Genomic DNA, 24560 nt, shown 5'->3' with positions numbered 1-24560 from the left:
AAAATGTTCGTATATAAAATAATGTAACTGAGTTTAAATGTATAAAGAAAATACATTTTACTAGTATTGGTAGCACACATTTTGATTTCCCTTCCCACATTTATGAATGCAGAATTAATACAGATATTTGATTCTCCATCAGTGGAGTCTATAGTACAAAAGCTTTATAGCCTAAGCCAGATGAAATAAGGTGAAAACTTCCTTAAACATCAATTAACATATTTTGTTTTAAAATATATCTTTCTGCATTGTAAACCAACTAAATTCAGTTTTCTGTTTATCAGAGCCTTCCTCTGGTGGCAGTTACAGCATGCCTGATGGTTCATTGCAGATTGCCTCATTAAGGTGATCCTTTGGCCAGAGTGTTAAACACTCACATAGGAGGTGTGGCCTACAATACCACAGCTAAAGGCCACGTGAGAGCCAAGCACCTCCTAAACTGGCACAGCTCATCAGATATGAACAAAGCTTTCCAGGGGCAAGAGCTACTCATAGGTTCATGGAAGTCTAAGTGCCCAACACATCTTTGTATTGCAAACATGAACATCTACTTGCAAAAGTGACCAAAGTATATTTTTGTACTTTTTTCTTTTAGTACCATAATTGTGCTTCAGAACATCCTATTTATTCTAAAAAAAAAATTTCAGACAAAGGTCATGGACCTTTGTGCTGGCATATTGTTTATTTATGGGAGCAAAAGAGTAACAACATTTGAGGGTTTATACAAGGTATTCCTTGTAATAGGCCCTTGAGATGGATTTTTCAGTTACTTTATACAACACCTCAAGACAGGTGTTATTATTTTACAGCTAATGTTATAGCTAAGGAGGCCCAAAGAACCTGAGTTACTTGCCATTCATTATAAACTTAATCAAGAATGAACCACAATTTGAACACTGATTTAAAAATCTGTATTCTCTGGAGTTTCTGAGTCAGATGGTGGAGTAGGGAGCTATGAAACTCAGTTTGTCCTCCAAAGCAGCTAATAGAGCCAGTAACTGGCTTTTCAGGAGCTCTGTAGACCAGAAGACACTGTACACTACCCACAAAAAGTATCAGTTCTTTCTTCCAGTGCTTCAGTGAGGAGATAAGAGTAAAACTCTCCATGCAGTACAGGCTGGTGCTAATCCCCCACTTATAGCCGCCAATCCCAGGATCTAGCCAGATAGAGATACTACAAGAAAACAAAATTACAGACCAATTTCTCTAATGGATATAGATGTAAAAATCTTCAAAAAAAACTTGCAAATTAAAAACATCTGCACATCAAAACAATTTTACACCATGATTAAGTGGCTTTTATCACAGGTATGCAAGGGTGATTCAACACAAGAAAATCAGTTAATGAAATTCACAATGTTAACAAATCAGAAGGGAAAAACCACATGATCATCTTTATTGATGCAGAAAAGGCCTTTGACAAAATCCAGCATACTTTCTTGATAAAAACATGTTTAAGTATAAGAATAGAAGGAAACTTCCTCAACATGATAAAGAACATATATGAAAAAAAAACACGTCTAACATCATTCTCAATGGTGAAAGATTGAACGCTTTTCCTCAAAGATCTGTAATAAGACCAGGATGCCCACTGTCACCACAGTTACTCAATATTGTGCTAGAAGGTGTGGCTATAGGATTTAGGCAAGAAAAGTGGCTATAGGATTTAGGCAAGAAAAAGAAATAAAGTCATCCAAATTGGAAAGGAAGAAGTAAAACTTGTTTTTTTTTTACATTGAATGTTCCAGCATTATTTATTTGATCAAAGTAAAATACACTGTAATATTAGAAGTAAATTAATATTTGCAAATGACATGATCATATATATATATATATATATATATATATATATATATATATATATCCCCAAAAATCTACAACAAAGCTACTAGAGCAAATGAACAAGATCAGAAAAGTGGCAGGATACAAGATCAACATGCAAAAAAATCAGTAATATTTATATGCACTAGTAATGACCCATATGAGGAGGAAATCAAGAAGAAAAAAACTTCTATTTACAACAGCAACTCAAAGAATCAAATCCATAGGAATAAATTTAACCAAGGATGTGAAGAACCTGCATGCAGAACAGTATAAAACATTGCTAAAAGAAAGTAAAGAACCTGCAATGAATGGAAGGACACTCCATTTTTATCGGTAGGAATACTCAATATAGTTAAGATGCTGTATTAGCTAGGGTTCTCTAGAGAAAGAGAATCAGTAGGAGATATCTATAAATATAAAATTCATAAAAGTGTCTCACATAACTGAGAATGTTGAGTCCGAGATCTGTAGGGCAGGCCACAAGTTGGCAGTTCCAATGAAGGTCCTCAATGAACTCAGAAGAGGCTGGCTGGCTGAAGCAGGAAGAGTGAGCACCTCTTCTGAATCCTCCTTAAGAGACATCTGGTGATTAGATTAAGCGTCACCACTGCAGAAGACACTTCCCTTGGATGCAGCCAAACATGATCATGATTTAAGTCAATGAAATGTCTTCATAGCAACAGGCAGACCAGGAGTTAGCCAACCAGACAACAGGGCACCATCACCTGGCCAAATTGATACATGAACCTGACCATGACAGATGCCAATTCTATCCACATTATTTACATATTCAATGCAATCCCAAGCAAAATTCCAACAGCTGAATTTGCAGAAATGGAAAAACCAATTTTCAAATTTATTTGGAATTTTAGGGGTCCCAAATAGCTGAAAACACCTGGAAAAGAAGAAAGAAGTTGGAGGACTCATATATTAAATGATATATATATATACATATAATAAGTATGATTTTATATTACAAAGCTACAGTGGTCAAAGCGGCACAGTCCTGGAATAAAGATAGATATATTTATCAATGGAATTGAATTGAGAGTTCAGAAATAGATTTTCACATCTTTGGTCAACTGATTTTTGACAAGGTTGCCAAGTCTACTCAAGTGGGACAGAACAGTCTCTTCAATAAATGGTGTTATGAGAACCACATTTCTAGATCCAAAAGAATGAAAGAAGGCCCCTATCTCACACCTTATGTAAAAATTAACTTAAAATGAATCGATGACATCAATTTAAGAACCAGGACCATAAAACTCCTAGTAGAAAATATAGGGAAGCTTTTTCAACATCTTGGTAGACAGTAGTTTCTCTTACTTTACATGCAGAGCACAGGCAATTAAAGACAAAATAGAGAAATGGGAATTCTTCAAAATTAAAAACCTTTGTGCTTCGAAGGACTTTGTCCATTAAAGTGAAAAGTCTTTCAGCTGAATGGGAGAAAATATTTGGAAACCACATATCCAATAAGTGTTTATTATTCAGAATATATAAAGAAATCCTATAACTCAACAATAAAAAAGACAAACAACCCAATTAAAAAATGGGCAAGAGACTTGAATAGACATTTTTCCTAAGAGGAAATGCAAATGGCTAAAAAGCACATGGAAAAATGCTCCACATCATTAGCGATTGGGAAAATGCAAATGAAATCACAGTGAGATATCATTTCACACCTACTAGAATGACTGCTATTCAAAAACAGAATACTACACGTGATGGAGAGGATATGAAGAAACAGGAAACTTCATTCACTGCTGGTGGGAATGGAAAATGGTGTAGCCACTGTGGAAGACAGTTTGGTGGCTCCTCAGAAAGCTAGTTATAGAATTGTCATATTATCCAGTAATCCTGCTACTAGCTATATATCCAGATAACTGAAAGCAAGAAGAGAACAGATATTTGCACTCTGGTGTTCACAATGGCATTATTTCCAATTGGCAAAACATAAAAGCAATTCAAGTGTCCATCAACTGATGAATGGATAAACAAAATGGGCATATACATATGATAGAATGTTACTCAGTGGTAAGAAGGAATGAAGTCCTGATGCATGTGACAACATGGATGAACCTTGAGGACGTATGTTGAGTAAAATAAGCCAGACATAAAAGGACAAATATTGCATGATCTCACGAACATGATGCAATTATAATAAGCAAACTCAAAGAGTTAAAATCTAGAATATAAATTTCCAGAACCTGGAATGAGGGTAGAGAATAGGGAGCTGATGCTTAATTTGTGCAGAATTTTTAATTAGGTTGTTTGTAATGTTTGGAGATGGACAGAGGTGATGGTAGCACATTATCATGAATGTAATTAACAGAGCTGAATTACATGTGTATGTGTGTGTGTGGTTGAAAGGGGAGGTTTTGGGTAGTGAGTCACTAGAAAGAAAGCTAGAAGTTAAAATATGGGACTGTATTACACAGTGCACCTTGTCGGTGGACAGTGAATTTGTGGTTAATGGCAGAAACATGAAGATGTCTTTCATGAACTAGAACAAATGTACATCATTATTACCAGATGTTAGCAGTAGGGTGGTATAGGGGGAGAATACACCTAATGCAAACTACAGATTATAGTTAACAGTAGTAATTTAATATCCTTTCATTAGTTGGGACAAAGACACCACACTAATACTAAGTATAAATATTAAGGGTGTTAAAGAAGTTGGGGTTTATCCTTTTGGAGTAATGAAAATGTTCTCAAGTTGATTGTGGTGTTGAATACACCACTTTGTGAATATATTGTGAGCTATGTATTGTTTTCTTGGGTTGGACTGTTTTGTATGTGAATATATCTCAATAAAAATGTTCTTAAAAAAATCACAGTGAGATGCCACTGCTCATCCACAAGAAGGGCTAAAATGGAAAAATCTGACAATTCCAAATGTGGCATTGGGAACAACCAGAACTCTAACACATTGTTGATAGGAGTGTACCACCACTTTTGGAAGAATAGCTGGTACTTTCTTATGGAACTAGGCACCTAATATGTGGTCCAGAAATTCCAATCCTAGGCATTTGCCCATGAAAAACGAAAATTCACACACACGCTTCCAAAACTTATATAAGAACATTCATAGCAGCTTTACTAATAATACCTCCTGTGCTGATTTGAAAGGATTATGTGCCCTAGAAAAGCCATGTTTTAATCTTGATCCTTCTTGTAGAGGCAGCCATTTATTTTAATCCCTATTCAGCACTGTAGGCTGGAAATTTGATTAGTTTATCTCCACAGAGACGTGACATGCCCAACTGTGGGTATTAACTTTTGATTAGAAAGAGATGTGACTCCATCCATTCCAGGTGGGTCTTGATTAGTTTAATGGAATCCTTTAAAAGAGGAACCATTTGAAAGCCAGGAGAACCAGGAGAGCCCAAGCAGCCAGAGACCTTTGGAGAAGAAGAAAAATGCTCCTAGGGGAGTTTCATGAAACTAGAAGCCTGGAGAGAAAGTTAGCTGGAGAGAAAGCTAGCAGATGCTGCAATGTTTGCTGTGTGTCTTTCCAGTTTAGAGAAAAACCCCGAACTTCATTGGCCTTCTTGAACCCAGATATCTTTCGCTGGATGCCTTAGAGTGGAAATTTCTATAGCCTTGCTTTAATTTGGACATTATCATAGGCTTAGAACTGTAAACTTGCAACTTAATAAATTCCCTCTTTTAAAAGCCATTCCATTTCGGGTATATCGCATTCTGGCAGCTAGTAAACGAGAGTACCTCCCAAACGGAAAACATCCCAGTATCCGCCAATTCACACAATGGAGTATTACTCAGTAATTAAACAGTGGAAGAAAAGATGCAAGTAACAACAAGAATGTATTTCAAAAACATTACGCTGAATGAAAGGAACTGTGATAGTTAGGATCAGGTGTCAACTTGGCCAGGTGATGATGTCTTCTTGTTCGGTTGCTGAGGGCTTAAATCATCAGCATGTGAAACTCATCTATGGCTGATTACATCTGCAGTCTGCTAAAGGGAGTGTCCTCTGCCATGGGTGATGTTTAATTTAATTAGCTGGAGGCTTAAAAGGAAGAGGTCAGAAGAGAGCTCAACAGCTCAGCATGCCTCATCTCAGCAGTCAGAGCAGCTCACACAGAGATGTTCGGTGAGGCAGAAAGGAATTGCCCCAGGGAAAGCCATTTGATCTGAGAAGCCAGGAAGAAAGGCAAGTAGACTTTGCCATGAGCCTTCTCATGAGACAGAGAAAGCCAGAGGAAAGTAAGCTGCCCTTCTTCTGAAGAACTGTGAATTTGTAACTAAATAAACCCCCTATTAAAAGCCAATCCATCACTGGTAGGTTGTGTTCTGACAGCTTTAGCAAACTAAAATAGAAGCCTTTCATAAAAGAGCACAAACTGTATGGGTCTCTCTGTTCTAGAAGATACAAATCAAATCTATGGAGGAAAAATGTCACAATAGTGGTCATCTCTGGAGTATACAAGGGTGTGGATTGACTGGGAAGGAGCGTGAGGAAACTTCCTGGGTGCTGGCGATGTTCTACATCTTGATGGGGTTTAAAATTCATCAATTGTAGACTTAAGATTATATCCATGAATCTTACATTGAAAAAAGAAAAATGTAAGCAAATATCTATCTCCGGTTAATGATATGCATGATTAAGTATTTGAGAGAGAAAATATTTGAAATGCTTAAAAATTTGGTGGGTTAATGGTCAATCTGGTTAATAGATAGAGGAATGGTGCAATGGGTAGTTCATGAGAAAGTAAGTATATTAAAATATTAATGATGAAAAAGTGTTCTCACTACAATTTAGGCTGCCTCTTAGAGAACTATTTGTATTCTTCATGTTAATGATGGAGCATATATCTGATACATTGCTTTAAGACACTATGATTGACAAGCTCGTCTAATTGCATAGTAAATAAGTGTTAATTTATCTCTCAATTTTTATAATCTACTTGAGGACAGACTCTGTTACACATCTATCTCCTAAACGGTTGAGTAAGATACATAATTCATGCTCAATAAATTTTATTTCTTATTGAATTTAATATCTTTGATAATTTTCTTCAAGGTTCTGGTAAGCATTTAGAGAAATTACATATCATTTATTTGAATTTCATAAGGAAATCATTGTAATATTTTAATCTAATTTATCACAGGAGGTACTTGGAATATTAGAATGAGCAAACACTTTGTTTCTAGAGAGTCCTTGGTTGAAATCCTGGCTCTGCTGCTTACTAGTTGAACAAACTTGGTGAAATTATTTACCTACCATGGATCTCGGTTTTTCCTTCAGCAAAATGCAAATAATAAAAATAATGATGATGATAAAAATCCCTGCTTCATGTGAATGTTGTTGATTGGGAGATCGCAATAATGTATCTAAAGCACCAGGCACACTTCCTGACTTATATTTTGCGGTCAGGTATTGTAGTCTAATTTTATCCAATTTCAAACCTCCTCCCTTCTCCTATTATTCTGACTACTGGAATTTATGAATAACAGACAGATTCATTCAATCTGGGAATATTTCATGGAGTGTTCATATTCTAACAACATAGAGAAGTGAGAACCCAAGCCATGTATAGCCATTCAGCTCTCAGTCTACATGAAAATGACGAGAAAACTATTATCCAGGACGATGAGTTTGCAAAATAAATCAGTTTATTTCACAAATGTCCTGAAATTCCACAAATCTGAACAACAGGAGGAATAGACCAGTCAACTAGTCCTCATTATCCCATTCTCAGGACAAAAGATTTCTTAATAGGCTCATCAGAAACCCTTGCCTTCAGTGTTCACCAATTCTAAACTATGTCACAAGCGTTGCCCAAATCCATTCAGGCCTGTCAGCAGCCTTGTAGATATCCCACCTTTGTCCAGTTGCCTTTGAAACGCTGCAGGCACTGTCAAAGTAGTGTCCTCTCTTATGAAATACAGCAAGCTGTAAACCTATTGCTTCATCAACAGGTTATTTTGGTGTTTCCTCACCCCACTTCTACCCCCAGACAGTTGGCTGTCAGCGAAAGGGAAAAGTAAACTTCTGAGTTATTCCTTTATTTAGAACAAGAATGTATTCTAAAATTGATTTGTTCAGGCATTGGGGGCAAGAATTGCCCTTCAAATTGTATTTAGAGAAAGTAGGCATCTGTCAAGGAAAGCGCATTTTAAGCATTGCATTTGGGCTTCCAAAAATACATATATATAAGGTTAGATAGGTAAATGGATGAGATAGATGCCAAGCTTTACAACAGTGAGCTTTCTCTAGGGATAAATTGGCGTTTACACAGGAAGATGATTTATGGAATAAAAGACCATCCCTCAGAATAAAACTTCAACATCTATTTTACAACTATGTGTGTCATTATGAAACCAGGTAATTATAAAATGACCCAATGTGCCTACAGTCAACTTTGAATTGCATATAGAAAAATACAGAGACATAAAAGAACATCAGTAAATGAGAAAAATATGTTAAAATAGAGGTTTTTGAAGTCCCTGCATTAGACTCAATAGAAAATAGGAAAAGAAGGAAATCAACTCAGATGTCAACTTCTTCTTTATTTCAATTTATCTGGTTAATAATTAGGGGGCATGGACTTTGTCTCCCATATGCTCCTCCCTCATGGTGTACCCGAGCTCTTGGTTCTCACCCCTCTGATCTCTGCAGTGGGCCAGCACTTCTTGCTAGTCAGCCCCTCTGGGCCCACTGGATACAGGGCTGTTTCCACAGTGCAGGTACAGGTGGAGGAAGTTTTCATTTCTCTCCACTGCTCTTTCCCTTAATTCTCACCCACATCACCACCCACAGATATCCCTGTGGTTCAGATTCTACAGACGTGTTGGTAAAATTATAGGCCAATGTAGCATACAAGGAACATAAATGTTAAAGAGTACACTAAATAAACTTTTCATAGGTAAAAAGATGACATTAATCTGTCATAGAACATATCCCTACTTCTTGTCTTTATTCCATTTACTTAATTTTGCCTTTCCAGCATAAAGTGAGACCCTGCTCCAAACCTCTGTAAGAGGTTTTACCTTGTATATTTCCTCCATGGTAGGTTTTGTCCTCTGTAATGTGTTTTTCAACCCTCTGATAGTCTCAAGTTCCAAATATTATGTCATTTCCTTCCCCGACAGTGGAATCTCTCAGAAACAATAATAGCCTGTAACACATTTGCCAAAGTTTGAGTTATTCTCTTCAGAATATCAGCGGGGGGGGGGGGGCGAGGGTGCGGTGGAGGGGCTCAGCATGACACTGTGGTTTGGGATTTGTTTCTTCAATTCCACAGGAAGAGTCCATGGTCTTTTAAATAGGAGACCTTTAGGTCTTCTTACACACGTGATACGCCTCCTTATTTTACCTGTGCTTCAGTTCACTAAAGCTGCCAGCAACAGTACAATAGAAATGGGGTGGCTTTTAACAATAGGGATTTATTAGCTTACAGGTTTACAGTTCAGGCCACGAAAATGTTCCACATCAAGGAATTATCCAATAATACTTGAATTCCTCCATTAGATGGCAAGGCACATGGCATCTGCTGGACCTTGTCTTGCCAGGTTCATTGCTTTCAGCTTCTGGCAGCTCTATCTGTGGCTTTCTTTCTAAGCTTCTGTGTTTTTTTCTCTCTTATCCTCCATGCGAGTCCTGCTGTCTCAGCTTTTTATAAGGGACTGCAGTAAGAGGATTAAGACCTACCAGGGACATGCCCCAATGGATATAGCCTAATCAAAAGGTCCCACCCATAAGAATGGATTAGCTTTGAGAACATGATCTTTTCTGGGGCCCACAAAACCTCAAAACCATCACACCCAGTCATATAGGAAATCCTACCCATCCCATTCTGCATACACTCCAAGGTTTTCCACCATCTGTTAGTACCAAGTTCCAAAAATTAGGTCTCCCATTCAGTACTCTTTGAATCCATGTTAAGAAATCTATTTATTCTAAAATCTTCGTATCTGCTCCTGTCCAGAGCAATGCTGACACTGTGTTTTTATATAGAGGCCTGTTAGAACCTCTTTTATTTTGTTTTCAAACGGTACCTGGAACTTAATAGGTCTATTAAAGTTATGACTATCTCTTCCTTAGATAATGATGGGAGAGAATTGGAAATTAAAGGAAATTTGATTTGTCTTAATGGGCTATACTCAAAAGGGATTATTATTCTTTTATTGAAGCTAATCCCAAGGAACAAAGAGTTAGAGTGGGGAGAAGTTTGTATTTGCATTTCTTTAGAGGAGGATTGTTTTGTTTTGTTTTGCCTAATGTGCTCTCTCTCTCATACTCTCTTGCTTTCTCACTCTCTTTCTCTTTATATAACAGAGCCTTCCATCCTTGTGGGAAAACCATTCCTTGCACAACAACCGTTGCTGATCTTCTACCCACTCTGTGAAACCTTGTGATAAGAACATGGCCTAGTCCTAAATATCCAGAGTAGTCTATTCTCCTGGACTTAGTGAATGATTTGCAACGGGACATGTGACTCAAGCTACTTCAGAATCCTCCATGGAGTTTTCAGAAAATATTCTCTTCAACTCCTAAGGTGGCTATGTATAATGATGTGAGTTTGGTGGCTTGTTCAATGGTCTTCTCAATAGCCACATGGAGAGAGGATATTCTGTTTAAAGAATATGGCCCAAAATATTAGTAGCCATGAAGAATGAGGAAAGGAATATGGAGAAACTTCTATCATGCTATTTGAGCCCTTGGATACCGCTGTGTCTGAAGACAGATGCACCCCTTAGACTTCCCAGTTATGAAAGCCTTTTATTTCTTTAGGCCAGTTTGAAGTGGAGTTCTGTAATTTGAAATAGGGATACTATCAGTCCACTGTGTTGTAAATTTCCTGCCTATGAATTTGATCTGGATGATTGTGGTGGTTGGGTTCAGGTGTCAACTTGGCCAGATGATGGTGACCTGTTGTCTGGTCAGGCAAGCTGCTGCACAACCATTACTGGCTGGTTTATAAACCAGCAGACTGGCTTATTAAATCATTGCATCTGTGACTGATTATACCTACAGTCAATTAAGACGGTGTCTCCCACAAATGAGATAATTCAATCAGCTGGTTTTTATCCAGTTGAGGACTTTCAAAGGAGAAGAGAGAATTTTCATTCTTTCTTTAGCCAACAGGACTTTCCTGTGAAGCTTGTCAAGGCCCTTCATTGGAGTTGCCAGTTTCACAGCCTGCCCTACAGATTTTGGACTCTTGTATCCTCACAGTTGTGTGAGACACTTTAATAAATCTCATATTTACAGATATCTCCTGTTGGTTCTGTTTCTCTACAGAACCCTGACTAATACAACTGTTGAATTTCTGTTTTCACTTGCAAAGAAAGGAGACCTGGAATAAATGGCTCTTTGATTATAATAAGCAGTGTACATCTATGAGTGGCTTGTTATTACTGTTGTTTAATCTGAAAAGTCAGATGCAGATCAGATCCTAGCTGGGGATGAGGGTGGAAAACTCAAATGTTTTGTGTTATAAAGAAATAGAAATTCCTTGCCATGGAAGCAGGTTAAAAAAGAGTAGGAGATAGAGCAAGAACTGGACAACCAAGGATAAGATTAGGGTTTGAAGAAAAAAGGGCAGTGACTATTTCCATGCAATGAGATTGGTGAAGAATTCTTAAGAATTTAGGATTCAATTCTAATTTATTTCCTCTTATGTTATACACTTTCTCCATTACCTAATATTGACAGTGCTTTGGAGAATGACAGGTAGGAAGATGTCCAGCTCTGAGCCACGTAATGTGATGAGACTGCAGCAGTAGAAGGCATCAGGAGCAATGGTTGATGGGCTAGGTAGAGGGTGGAGAAGAAAGATCCAAGCAATATTCTTTTGCCTCTTCCCGGTGTAGGACTTGATTAGGCAGCAACCACTAGATGACTTTCTACAGCACTCGGGAGGGAGCTCAGGCCATTTTGTTTGGATATAAGAGGAAAAGGTGATTCAGGAGAGCTGGTTGTCTTGCAGGTATTGGGGATGAGTACACAGGTATGGAGTCTACCTTGTGTACAACAAGGTTTGTGTACAACAAGAGCACAGTTCTAAGAATTAGGAGAACCACAATTTCTTATGGATTCAGTTACCAGTTGACAAAATGTTAAAAGTCAAATAGTCCAGTTTATAATCTCAGCTTTGTCTTTTAAATTGTATGGCCTGAGACAAGTCACTTAACTTTTGAATCCTTTATTTCCTCTTCTGTTAAATGAAGAGGAATATTCCTGCCTTTTCACATGTTTTCTGATGATTACAGCGAAAAATAAATAAAAAATAACTGAGGAAAAAATCATGGAGCAGGTTCTTGGCACATAATGGGCACTCAGTAAATGTTATCTGGATCTATATATAAAATGAAAAATTTCTGGTTGTAAATGAATTTTGTGAGGACCCTGTGGCAATCTTCCATGTATGCTTAATTGTGTTTTCTTTTGTTTTGTTTCAGACTATAGGAAAGTACAGTAAAATTATATATCCATCCCAGGCTCCCAAAAAGAGAAAGCCTAAGTTTTTCTTCACTGATACACATAAGTGCTCATCTAAAAGGAAAACTTGAAATAAATTTTCTAGATATAAAATATTGTGGGTCCTACTAAGATGTACTTTCCTCTCCTCCATAACTTTTCTTGGTAGAAGGTATTATGCCTCCAAAGAAGAAAAAGTAAAACTGATTTTGTTCCTTCTCCATATAAGAAAAGCAAGATCACATCTACGAAGTTCTTCTGTGCAATATGCCCATATATACTTATCTTAAAATTGTTGAAAAGTTTTAGTAATTATAGGCCTGAGCTTAATTGGAAAATAATGAGCTTAACAAAAAGGTGACTCTTCTTCCTTTGCAACCCTTCAGCATTCTATTTATACCTATCTTAGTGATTTAAAAAAAAAAACAATATCTTTAATTAATATTGCCTGCAACCAGAACTTTTGCCCCGGGCTCCATGTTCTACAGCCCTGCTATGGCCTTTTTTCTAGCTAGGGCCCTTTGGCAGGCAAAAGGGACATGCTTACCCAGTGCCCATCCCCTTATCTTCAACTTAGACCTCTCCCTACATACCAACAACCTCATATTGCCCTCCCCAAATGCTCTGAGCCTACTTCCAGAGCCTATATGGGTTTCTACCTTCAGTCTCTCCTTGTGTGGGTGGACTGTGCTGGTTGTGTTCCCCATAACAAGAGGGTAGCCAGGAATGTATGTTTAGAGGGGTGGTGCTTAATAAATCTTAGACCTTTGGGCCATAGTATCCATAAATATGAGTTCCTTGCAGTGAGTGATAGATGCAAAAGTAAGAGAAGGGGAGCAAACATTGGGCTGGATGCCTCTATTTGTACTCTTGTCTCTGTCTCTTCAAATTGTAGGAGTCGATCTGTGCCCACTGGTTTGTGATGCCCATGATCCCTGATAACACCTAACGGAATACATGCTAAATGTTCTTGGATGAATGAAGTGATAGTGAGAAATCCTTAGGAGGAGAAAATAACTTCCACAAATACTCTCAAATTTAATTCTTGGCCAAATTAAGTCTGGCTCCCTTCAAGAAAGGGGGGAGGTTGGCCTCAGCCATTGCCCACACTGACCAGCGTTACCTGGACATGGGAAAGGCAGGAAGAGTTATGCAGAGCCTTCCTCAAGAAAAGCCAAAGAAGAAAACAGCTGAGTGAATCCACCTCACTCCAGAGATAGAATTTTAGAGCCAAAAGGGCCACAGAGAGTATCTATTCAAAATCCTCCTGTTAGAGATGAGGAAACTGAAGCACAGAGAGGTGATGTGATGCTTCCAAGGTAGTTTCAGCTAATTAAAAATGAGACGGAATGGCAAACCCATCCTCGCACTCCAGACAAGCATTTTTTCCGCTAGCTCTTTCTACTTTCCCAGTAATCGGCCCACAATTGCTCTGGAACTGACCCACATCTCATTCATTCTGGTCAGTGAATGGCTCTTTGACTGTAAAAATCCCTCAATGTCTGAGCTCTTTGATACATATATCATTTGAATTGAGATTGAATAACAAACTTATGCCAGAGACTTTTTTTTGGTTAGTTTTTCAGTTTAGAAAGATTCTCAGCCAAATGAAGTCTTTTCAGTGGGGATACAGTGGATATCTGCTGTCTTTTTCTATTCAGCATTTGGAAACAAAATCCATTTTTCTTTTAGACGTTGCCTTCCTCCACCATCCATGTGCACATCAACACACGTTCACACGTATGGAAGCACACATGCACATATGCACACACAGGCTTAAAGACGCACAACTGCATGTGGCACACACACGCAGGCACACACACAGCCCTCACACACAGGCAGGGATACACACACACGCATACTCACATGCAGGCAAAGCATACCTCACTGAGTTTCTACTGAGCATTGATTTAGGTTTTTCCCTGTCCAATATTGCTCAGAACACTGGGCGGTCAATAATTATTTTTAAAGTAGCATTAGCCTTTTAGCTGGTATTCAGATTGAATTCATAAAAAGGATTGCATTTCCTCAGGGCTTCACAAAGTCAGGCTTCATGCTTACTGTGCAGAATATTTAGAATTATAGTAGCTGGTATCAGCTTCTTTTCATAAATATGAAAGAGCAATTACTATCATAATTGTCCTCGTTAGTCCTGTGCTAAACTCAATAGGAGAGGAAAAGCATCAGAAAGCCATTCTTAGAGAAATTGTTCCAGATTAAGCAGCATCAGTTCTGATTCCCTCGTAAAGCTCTGCAGTCCTACAGTTCCTATTTGTCAACACCACATTTTCCTTTGCCTTAATTAACTTGGCTGCATTACATACCTTTCCTTCATTAATTTTTTATTCTATGAAGACTGTCAATTTGTTCCTCCCTCGCATACGGAGTCAAATAACTGAATTTTCCACCAGGGGATGCCAGAGACACTTGAACTGATCCTCAAACATGTCATCTTCTTATGACAAGTCTGAAATGATTGGTTTGGTCAGGAAACAAACACCAAGAAGAAGACAAGAGAACACTTTTCAGAGACAAGTCTGAGAGAATGCCCCCACACTTGGATGTAGTCTTGGTCTTATTTTCTTTGAATCCCTTATATCAGCTAATGCAATATTAGATATAGTCATTATTCAATAAATGTTTATTCAGTTGCATCAAATCACCTCTCTTTCTCACACTCTCTTCCCCACTACCTCCTCTTTTCCTTTGCCTGCCTTTCCTCAGTAATACATCACTGACAGGCTATATTTAGAAAGTTGTTGTGGTTATTGGATTTTTGTTATTTGCTTGTTTGGTTGCTTTCTAATCTTCAAAGGCACTAGAAATTTCAACAGAATTACTCCTCTGAATTACTTTTCTGAATAGATAAAAAGTGGGAAGTATTGGTCCCACAACATATATGCAGATAAGAAAGAAGAACAATGTCATTGCTTGAGAGAGAAGGAAAAGAAGAGAAATTGCCACAGAAACATGGATAGGAAAAGAATGTGTAGACCTAGTAGGAGGTCAAAAGAATGATATCTTCATAACAGCACCTGATGTCTGCAAATACAATGACTGTATGTATGTATGCATGTGTGCTCGTATGTATGTACACACACGCACCTATTACAGGAAGCTGCTGTCACCTCCTCACATAGGCTTTCAAACAGGGCCCTTCAAAGAACCCTTAACAGAGTTTTTGATAATGAAGGTGACTTGTGTCATTGGAGACACATTAAAAAAAAACACAACAATTTGACAGTTTCTAGAAATAAAGATATCTTTGTTGTGATACACTTATATCCCTCAGAAAGTGCATTTAATTTTATACTGGGTTTAGAGGTAACTAGTCATTTGTGTTTTCTGTGTCTGTGTTTCTTCTTTCAATCAGCACATTTATAATTTGTGATAATTAAGATTCCTTTTGAAGTTCTGCTCTGTCCTTGACCCTGACCCTTCTTTAATGAAACTGCTTTCACAACTGTCACCAATGTGCTCTACCTTGACAAAATGAAGAGCCCATTTTCTCAGTTCTTATGCTTCTTGGCTTTGATGCTTGATTTTGTACAACTGACAACATCTTATTTTATATAGACTCTTCCTTCTCCCTTGAACACTGACTTGGTGTGCTTCCTGCTATTCTTTGATGCCCCCCATCCACCACCCCCTCCCCCACTTTTATTTTCTCTCCTTTGCTGACTTCTCTTTGTCTCTCTGCTTCCAAATTATGGATTGGGTGTATCCTAGTCTTATATTTTTGGATTTTGTAAATTTGCTCATTCAGAGTGCATCACTATTCATAAATATTTCACTCTCATATTCATTTTGATATTTTTATGGCCAAAGACTTTACAATATGTCTTATTTCTTCCATTCTCAATGCGGTTTCTCTTCTCAGTTATTTCATTGTTGTTCAAGAATCCATTACTTTCACAATGTCTCATGCTAAAAAACTTAAAGTGATCTTTTTTTTAAGATGTGCATCATGGGATCCTTCTTAAGTGCCATTTCCCAGATCTTTTCCTAGAATCAATCCTCTGAGGATGGGACCCTGGAATCTTTAATTCAATGTACTCTTATTGCTTTTGACTTTTCCCTCTAATGTGTCACAAACACGTTCTTTCTTTAAAATGTCTCCTATCTTCAAATCATGCTGAGATGAGTCATATCTTCATACTGATGGTGCATCTGCAGTTGATACATTCAAGGTTAAAGGGTTATGCAGACTTGGGATAGAGTGTTCATGGATGTTGTAGCTCAAAACAAAACAAGCAAGAGGCTTATTTTTCTCATTGAAGAATGTGCTTCTTTCTCTTCATGATATGGGGTGTGTCTACAATACATGTAAAATCAATTCTTAGGTAATTGGTCAGTTATAGGATTATGGTTTATTTGGAGGTGGTTTAGAAAATCAGTTGCAAAATTTGAAAGAAGATGGGAATTAGCAAATTTTTGTTCAATGACTATGTGGGCAAACATTGAGTTAGATGTTTGGATGATCACATTGTGGATATGGAGTTAGAAGAGTTGGTTTGAGCTCTGGCTCTCACACATGGTAGACACGATTTTGTGACAGTTTCTTACTTTTCAGAGATTGTTTATATATCTGTAAAATGGTCATACCTGCTTTATGTGCTGTGTTTGCGATGAGAATAAAATGAAGTAATTAACATAATATCCTACAAAAACAGTATCACATCAAAAATACATAGGCTATTATTGTTGTTACCATTGTTATTGTTATTATTATTATTATTGCTTTGAAGAACTGATTCTTCCAGCACAGCTTTTTTCGAAGAAAACAATTTATCCGCTAAACATCCTTGTCAATGAATGTGCTATTTCCCTATGCAACAAGAATTCGTTTGGCTATGTTTCCAATACTCTTTGAATAGCTTGAAGAAAGCAATTTACAATTACTGGGTATTATGATTCGAGAAGATTTTACTCTTCATGTCTTTAATAGGTGTACTTAGCAAAAAATGAAAAATAGCATAGTGAGTTTGAGACTATGCTGTCTGTTATCTGTAAGAGCAAACTTGCTAACAGAGAATATCCTAAGGTACTTAGTTTTCAGAAAAGTTCCTTCAAGTTGGGAGAGGCCCCATTTCTTCAAGTTGATAGAATAGGAAATGGAGCTGATATTGCATAACTCTCAGTGTACCACTACACACGCCAGACAATCTGACTCCTCTCCATCTGGCATTGGCTTCTCGCTCAGGTAATAAACAGTATGGGACACAGTGCAAACATATGGCTATTGTTCAAGAAAACAGGAGTCATATGGGTGGCTTGATTTCTGCATTGTTGTTCAAGGTGTATTGTGGCTGCAGATCCACAAAGTGCATTTTGACATCTTCAATCTTCCATTGATAACGACAAAAATACATCTGTAAGTCCTCTGGGTTGGGGATAATTGGACAACCATATCTCATTTTTAATTATGTAAACAAATACAACAAACTGCCTACTGTTTTTATAGCCTCTCTTCTTTTAAGAACAGTTTTTAATGGTATTCCTACCTAGTCAAAGTAGGAGCTTATAAATCCTTGGACGAGGTCTTTCCATCGGTAATGAGCTCTCTTCTTTCTCTTAGGCTTGTTTTAATTCTTAGTTATAGACCTTCTAATAAATGACGTTTATGAGAGGAATGAATCTCTTTTTTTTTTTTAGATCTATATTTTAGTCTTCCCTAGGATTAATATACATACAGGTTCTATTAGAGTCCTTTTTACAAGTTTCAGAGCATTTTTGTTGCCCACATCCCTTGCAACTGTTCAACATCATCCACGTCAACAATTTTGGAACTTGTGACAGAGACAATGCTAGGGTCATCAAAATATGTTATTTTTCTTGTGGGCACATGGAAAGATGATACTCTCCATGCTTATATGTAAATAGAAGCATGTGAGGGCTTCTGGCTAACATGGGCCAGCAGGATGTTCACCCCTTCTTCTTCACTTTTCTTCCATGATGACCTTGGAAGTTCTGTGTTGAAAATACTGACATCTTATATATTCCTGAATCACAACTTGGAAGAGAGAACTGCTGGAGCTGTCCAACCAGGAATATCTGTTTGGTTATTCAAATTTAGGAGCGCTCTGTCCTAGATGCCAGGTTATAAAGATTCTGAAAGACAGGAACATTCCTGTAATTTGGTGGTGCTGGAATGATTCTGGCTTCTATATATGCAACATTGGTGAGCCTCACTATAGTAAGTTGTGCATTTGATGTTGAAAAATCTTTTTAAGAGCTGGGGAATTTACTGGTCTTCTGGTCAAACGATAGGCTTGAGATGAACTCTTCTTCCCTAAAATTTCCCTGAACTAGGAGTAGGAAATCTTTGTCTTGGATAACGGAGAGGCTTTCCATCTCTACTAATGTGATCAAAATTTATAGTTGTAATTATTATATGCATGTGCTGTGCTAGGCAGAATTTCTCAAATTCTCTCCACAATGATGTGAGGTAGAAACTATTCTTATTCCCATTTTTCAAATGAGGAAACTGAGGTCTACAGAGGTTAGGTAGTTTACTCAAGGCCATACAAATAACAAGTCAAGGAACTGGGACACAAACTCAATTCTTTCAAGGTCCATGCTTTTAACTACTTGATCAACTAGCTTATAAAAGGATGTGGTTTGCTAAATTGGATTCACTTATCCCTTAGTGCATCATTATGTTGTCATCAAGGAGCTGGAATATTTTTGTCTTCAATGAAGGAATTAGTATACTGTAGAATATATTGAGTATGCAAAGATGCTAACTGTAGTTTTTTCCACAAGTTATCTCTTTGTCTAGAAGCTATATCTTCTAGAAATGCATATTTTTTTCCAAATAAGTTCTGTTCTCATTTAACTATCTACTCTATTGATTAAGTATAAGCAACCTATTCTAATTCTGTTGGGAAATGGTGGTTGCATGACTTGATTTGTTGAAGAAATTACTGGGAACTGGATAATATATAAAACAAGAATACCAAACCTACTATTCTCCCCTAAGGATGATCTCTAGTATCTGGTAAGACAAATGCTACAAGTATTGTATCTTTGTTATAATATAATAGTAAACATGATTTTGTTTACTCTATATTTAAACAGCTGTCTTAATGAAATCATGGGATAAACTAAATTTTCATTGGAAAAATTACATTTCCAGAATTCTCAGATAAAATAAGGAGCAAATGGATTTCCTATTTAACCTTTTGTAAAGTCATGTTTAACATCTCTTCAAGATCAATGAAGTTATAAGACACTTTGTTGACATTTGTCAACAAAGTGTGAACTATGCTGTTCATACAACTGTTGACCCCGGTTGCTATTCTTGGCAACTGTAATGGCTTAAGGCTTACTGAATGTATGCCTCCCTGTAAATTGCTCTTTACAAGACTTTTGTTAGGCCTGATATCTACACTTTTAAAATTATTCCTTTAGTTTAAGGGATTTGGTCCAAAGACTCTTTAAAAAAATGAAATGTTTTGACAGGAAGGCTATAATGTTAAGGTATCGTCAGGTATTATCAAGAATATCTAGATAAGATTCTTGTGGGTAGATATGTGATGGTATGTTTTGTCAGGATGAGAAAGCCAGGAAAATTATTGAACTTTGGGCACCACACAAGGAAAGGACCCAAAGAAAAGACAGAGTAGAATCTCTTCTCTTACTCGTTCCAGATCCCTCTTCTGGTTCAGATATGCCCCCCTGTCCATCTGATATTGAATGATTGTATAAGAATTGTTCTGGCACTGGCCAAGCACTCAGTTGAATATCACCTATACAAAAGAGATAGGTTCATGTTGCTAACATCAAAGCCTGCTACCTCCTGTGTTTCATCTCCTTGCTTCCATGTTTTGAACGGACTCAGTGAATCTGTTTATTTGGTTTATCCCAAGACATTTGAGACTTTCAAAGGCAATGCCAAGTACCTGAATTGATTCATGCCAAGAGATGTTTAACTTGTCAAATTTCAGTGTACTGCCCTCAGCAAGAGGAGGACAATTTCCATTTAAATTCCCCAGAACAGGTGGAGGCAGAATTTAATCAGTTTCCATCTGTCAAGTGGATTTAAGATAGCTTAAATCTTCCAGAAACTCCAGCTTCACACAATGGTGTTCTATCAGCAAATATGTAACCACTAAGTACCCATTGGTTGCCCACAACTTAAGCAAATCTTTCTTCCACGTTGTAACATCAGTCTGACCATTTGCACCTTCACATTTACTTGTCACCTATGTCCAAGTCATATTTTAGAAGAGAGGCTATATTTTTCTCGGATCTGTGACGGTCAGTGTGACATTATAAAACGGTAGAGGATTATCATGGTGCTTACATTTCTGTACTCCCTTAGGAAGAATTAATTGGGCTTTCTTCTGTGCTTCTTTGTTACTTTTTGCAAGACAGTGTTCTACACGCTTCTATATTGTAGTTCATTGTTTTAATTGACTTTATGGCTCTATAATGATCTCCCTGAAGTCAAGGATTTTGTGATAGCGATTTCTATAATCTCAGTATTTTGTCACTAGAAAGGGAACATCACATGTGTTGAAGGAATAGATTGAAGAATGAAGAAGCTTATATTATACGAGAACGAATCACGTGGCATATGAAATGCTTCCTCAACTGACCTGTGAAGGCTTCTGAACTCTCACTGCTTCTACTGCCTGTTTTGACCTTTATTTCCAGCAACATTCACCTCTCTTTAGCCCCACACCACATATCTCCAGACCTTTTCCTCCTGTCTGTACTACTCAGAGTGCTTTTCTCCATTATTCTCCTTCCTAAGCCCTACTCTGCCTTCAAGGCTCAGCACAGATAAGCCTTCAGTAATCTCTTAAAATCCAAGTGCCCCTCCTCTGTGTTCTCATTGTGCCATCTGCTTATGTCTGTTGCTGCACTGGTACCTTGTTTTATGATTATCTAAGTGCCTGTCCTCTCCACAAATGTGTACCCTAAGGGAAAGAGCTGAGTTTTAGTCTCCTCTGAATCCCCAACCTAGCTCACTGTTTGCATATAGGAAATACTCAGTAAAAGTTTTCTAAATAAAATATGAATTCAGTACCTGGAAGGTAAAATGTAACAATGTTTAATTACTCAGGTTATGATAGCAGACTACCAAATATCCAATTCTTGGCTATATTGCATAGTAGTTTTTAACACTGAGCAAAATAGTTAACTTTTGTAAGCTCATTTTTCTCTGCTCTAAGAAGTGCATAGGGGAAAAGAGTAATCCGACTCATAGGGATAGAGTGAGGATTAAAGGGAGGAGCATAACATTTGAGAAACCAAACAAACTAAATTCTAGAAAGCCTAAAAACAAGTTAATTGAGACAAAATAGCAAATTTATGTATTAGCACATATTTATAAAAATGAACTGTAACTGATAAACATATGTGGTAGTCAGTCTTCAATATGACTCCCAATTATCCTTGCTGAGTCTTGGTATTCTCATCCTTGTGCAGTATTCACCCACATTAAATCAGATTTGGTCAATGTGACCAAAAGGACATGGCAGTAGAAGTCTGTGACTTCCAAGACAAATTCGTAACAAGCATTTAATACTCTGCCTCTCTTTTGGATCACTCACTCAGAGCACAGAGAGAAATTAAGGTTTCTCAGCATTAGCCAGTACAACCTTGCCAATAACGTGAATATGCCTCCTTGGGGGACAGTGCTTTTGAAAGCCCCATTCAAGCTTTAAGGTGATTGCAGCCTGGTCCACACATTAACCTCACAAAACACCCTAGTACAGAACTCCTCTCAAATATGTGACCCACAAAAACTGTGAGGGACAATAAATGATTATTGTCTTTTGAGTCATTAAGTTCTGGAGTAATTTGTAGACACCCAATACACTGCTCTAGAAGAAGGGTCACCAAACTTGTTCTGTAAAGGGCCAGAAAGTAACCATTTCAGGCCCATACATTCTCTATCACAGCTATTCATAAAAGTTGTTGAAGTGCAAAAGCAGCTAAAGATAATGCACAAAGGAACGAATGCAGCGGTACTCCAACAGATCTTTATTTATACGACAGGCAGTGGAACCAGATTTGGCATGTAGCTTGTAGTTCATTGAGAACTGCCCTAGAATAATTTAAAAGCACTTGCCAAATAAAAAGTATAGAGGCAACCACTCAGATTCTTTATATCGTAAATTTGAAGTTAGAGCAGTAAAAATTAAGAGCAATTTAATTTAAGGTTAAATAGAAATGCATTTAAGTGGATACGGGCAGTGCCTGAAATGCTGAAGTGTTGGTCCAGCTTGATTTTCTGGACTATGTGTTTCCATGTCCACAATCACGGTAACTTTCTGAACATTATTTCTCTAGGACAGAACAAAAAGCCTCTGGTAGCAAAGTTGACACTGATTTAATCAACACCGACGATGTGGGATCCAAAACCAACGAACAAAACCAAGACCTGGCTCTTTCGGCCTGGACTTGTCCTTTTTGAATATCTTTTTTAGTTCATTTTGAGTCCTTGAGATGACATAGAAAATCTATTCATAAAAGAAGGTGATCACGTGACATTCCTGTAATGCCATCGAGCTAACCTCTCGTTTCTGCTCCTGAGCCTCACTAAGGGAAGGATTTTGCTTAGAAGCATAGAAATGCTCTGAATCACCTTGAAGCTGACTTTTGAAAATGCTTTTCATAAAACCATGACAGGTAATCACAAAAAGAGCTGTGGTTCCCACATATTATTCTTGTAGGGCTCATGAAATCGGAAAACGAAAAAATATATGAGAAAAAAAGACTGTTTTCCAGTACAGGCAGGTTTTCCTATTTGCATGTAAGTCAGGGTTAAAGATAACCAGAGATGGCTATCTAAAGGAAAACAGGATTATTGGTTTACCTGAAGGAAACACTTTTGAATATTCTATTTGCTGTGAATTCCACCATTAAAGAAACATTTTATTAGAGGAGAAATTTTTTCTAATGATAAATACACATTATTTAAATTTCTTCTCACTCTATGGCAGAGTAAACTATATCAGTAAACTGGTAAACTATACCAGTTTATTGTTAGTATGATATACATATCTATCTACTTTATCATACCAAAATATGAAATAAAGATTTTAGGAAAACACTTGCTAAAAGTTGTATTACTGTGATGCTGCCAAAGTCCTTGTGAAATTTCTTTAGAAATATGAATTTGGTTTTCCTATCACTGCCACAATCATTTGTTTAGTCAGCTTTTGAAACAATACCATTAAGTTGATAGGGAAATGCTGTATTTTTTTAAATGCCATTACTCTTATTTCATTGGAGAACAGAGCAGTGTGAAGTGAAGGCAAAAGTATGGGTTTTAGGCTGTATATATGTTACTAGGATACAAACTTTAAAAATAGCCTCATGTTTTCCTGACATAGTTCTTTGAACCACAAAAGTTTTTAATTTTGAGGAGATCCCATGTATCTATTTATTTTCCATTGCTCATGCTCTGAGTGTAAGTTCTAAGAAACCATCTCCTATCACAAGATTTATAAAATATTTCCCAACAACATTTTTTCTAAAAGTTTTATGGTCTTAGCTCTAATGTTTAGGTTTTTGATCCATTTTAAGTTAACTTTTGTATAGGGTGTGAGATATGGGTCCTCTTTCATTCATTTGCATATGGATATCCAGTTCTCTGAACACCATTTATTGAAGAGGCTGCTCTATCCCACTTTGGTTGGCCTGACTGCCTTATCAAAGTTCAATTGTCCATAGATGAGAGGGTTGATTTCTGAACACTCAATTTGATTCCATTGGTCAGTACATCTATTTTTATGCTACTACCATGCTGTTTTGATCACTGTAACTTTGTAATATGTTTTAAAGTCAGGTAATATGAGATCTCTTACTTTATTTTTTATTCTCAAGATATTTTTAGCTATTCAGGGCACTCCATCCTTCCAAATAAATTTGGTAATTGGTTTTCTATTTCTGCAGAGTAAGTTGTTGGGATTTTAACTGGTATTGCACTGAATCTATAAATCAATGTCTTTCCATTTATTTAGGTCTCCCATGATTTCTTTTAGCTATTTCTTGTAGTTTTCTGCGTATAGTTTTTGTGTTCTTGGTTAAATTTATTCCTAAATATTTGATTCTTTTTGTTGCTATTGTAAATGGAACTTTTTTTCTTTATTTCCTCCTCAGATTGTCCTTTACTAGTGCATAGAAACACTACTGATTTTTGAATGTTTATCTTGTACCCTGCCACTTTGCTGTACTCATTTATTAGCTCTAGTAGCTTGGCTGCAGATTTTTGGGGTTTTTTGACATATAATATCTTGTCATCTGCAAACAGTGAAAGTTTTAT

Source organism: Tamandua tetradactyla, chromosome 3, assembly GCF_023851605.1.
Source record: "Tamandua tetradactyla isolate mTamTet1 chromosome 3, mTamTet1.pri, whole genome shotgun sequence".
In the NCBI taxonomy this organism is placed as follows: domain Eukaryota; kingdom Metazoa; phylum Chordata; class Mammalia; order Pilosa; family Myrmecophagidae; genus Tamandua; species Tamandua tetradactyla.
Note: the sequence above shows the minus strand (reverse complement) of the source record.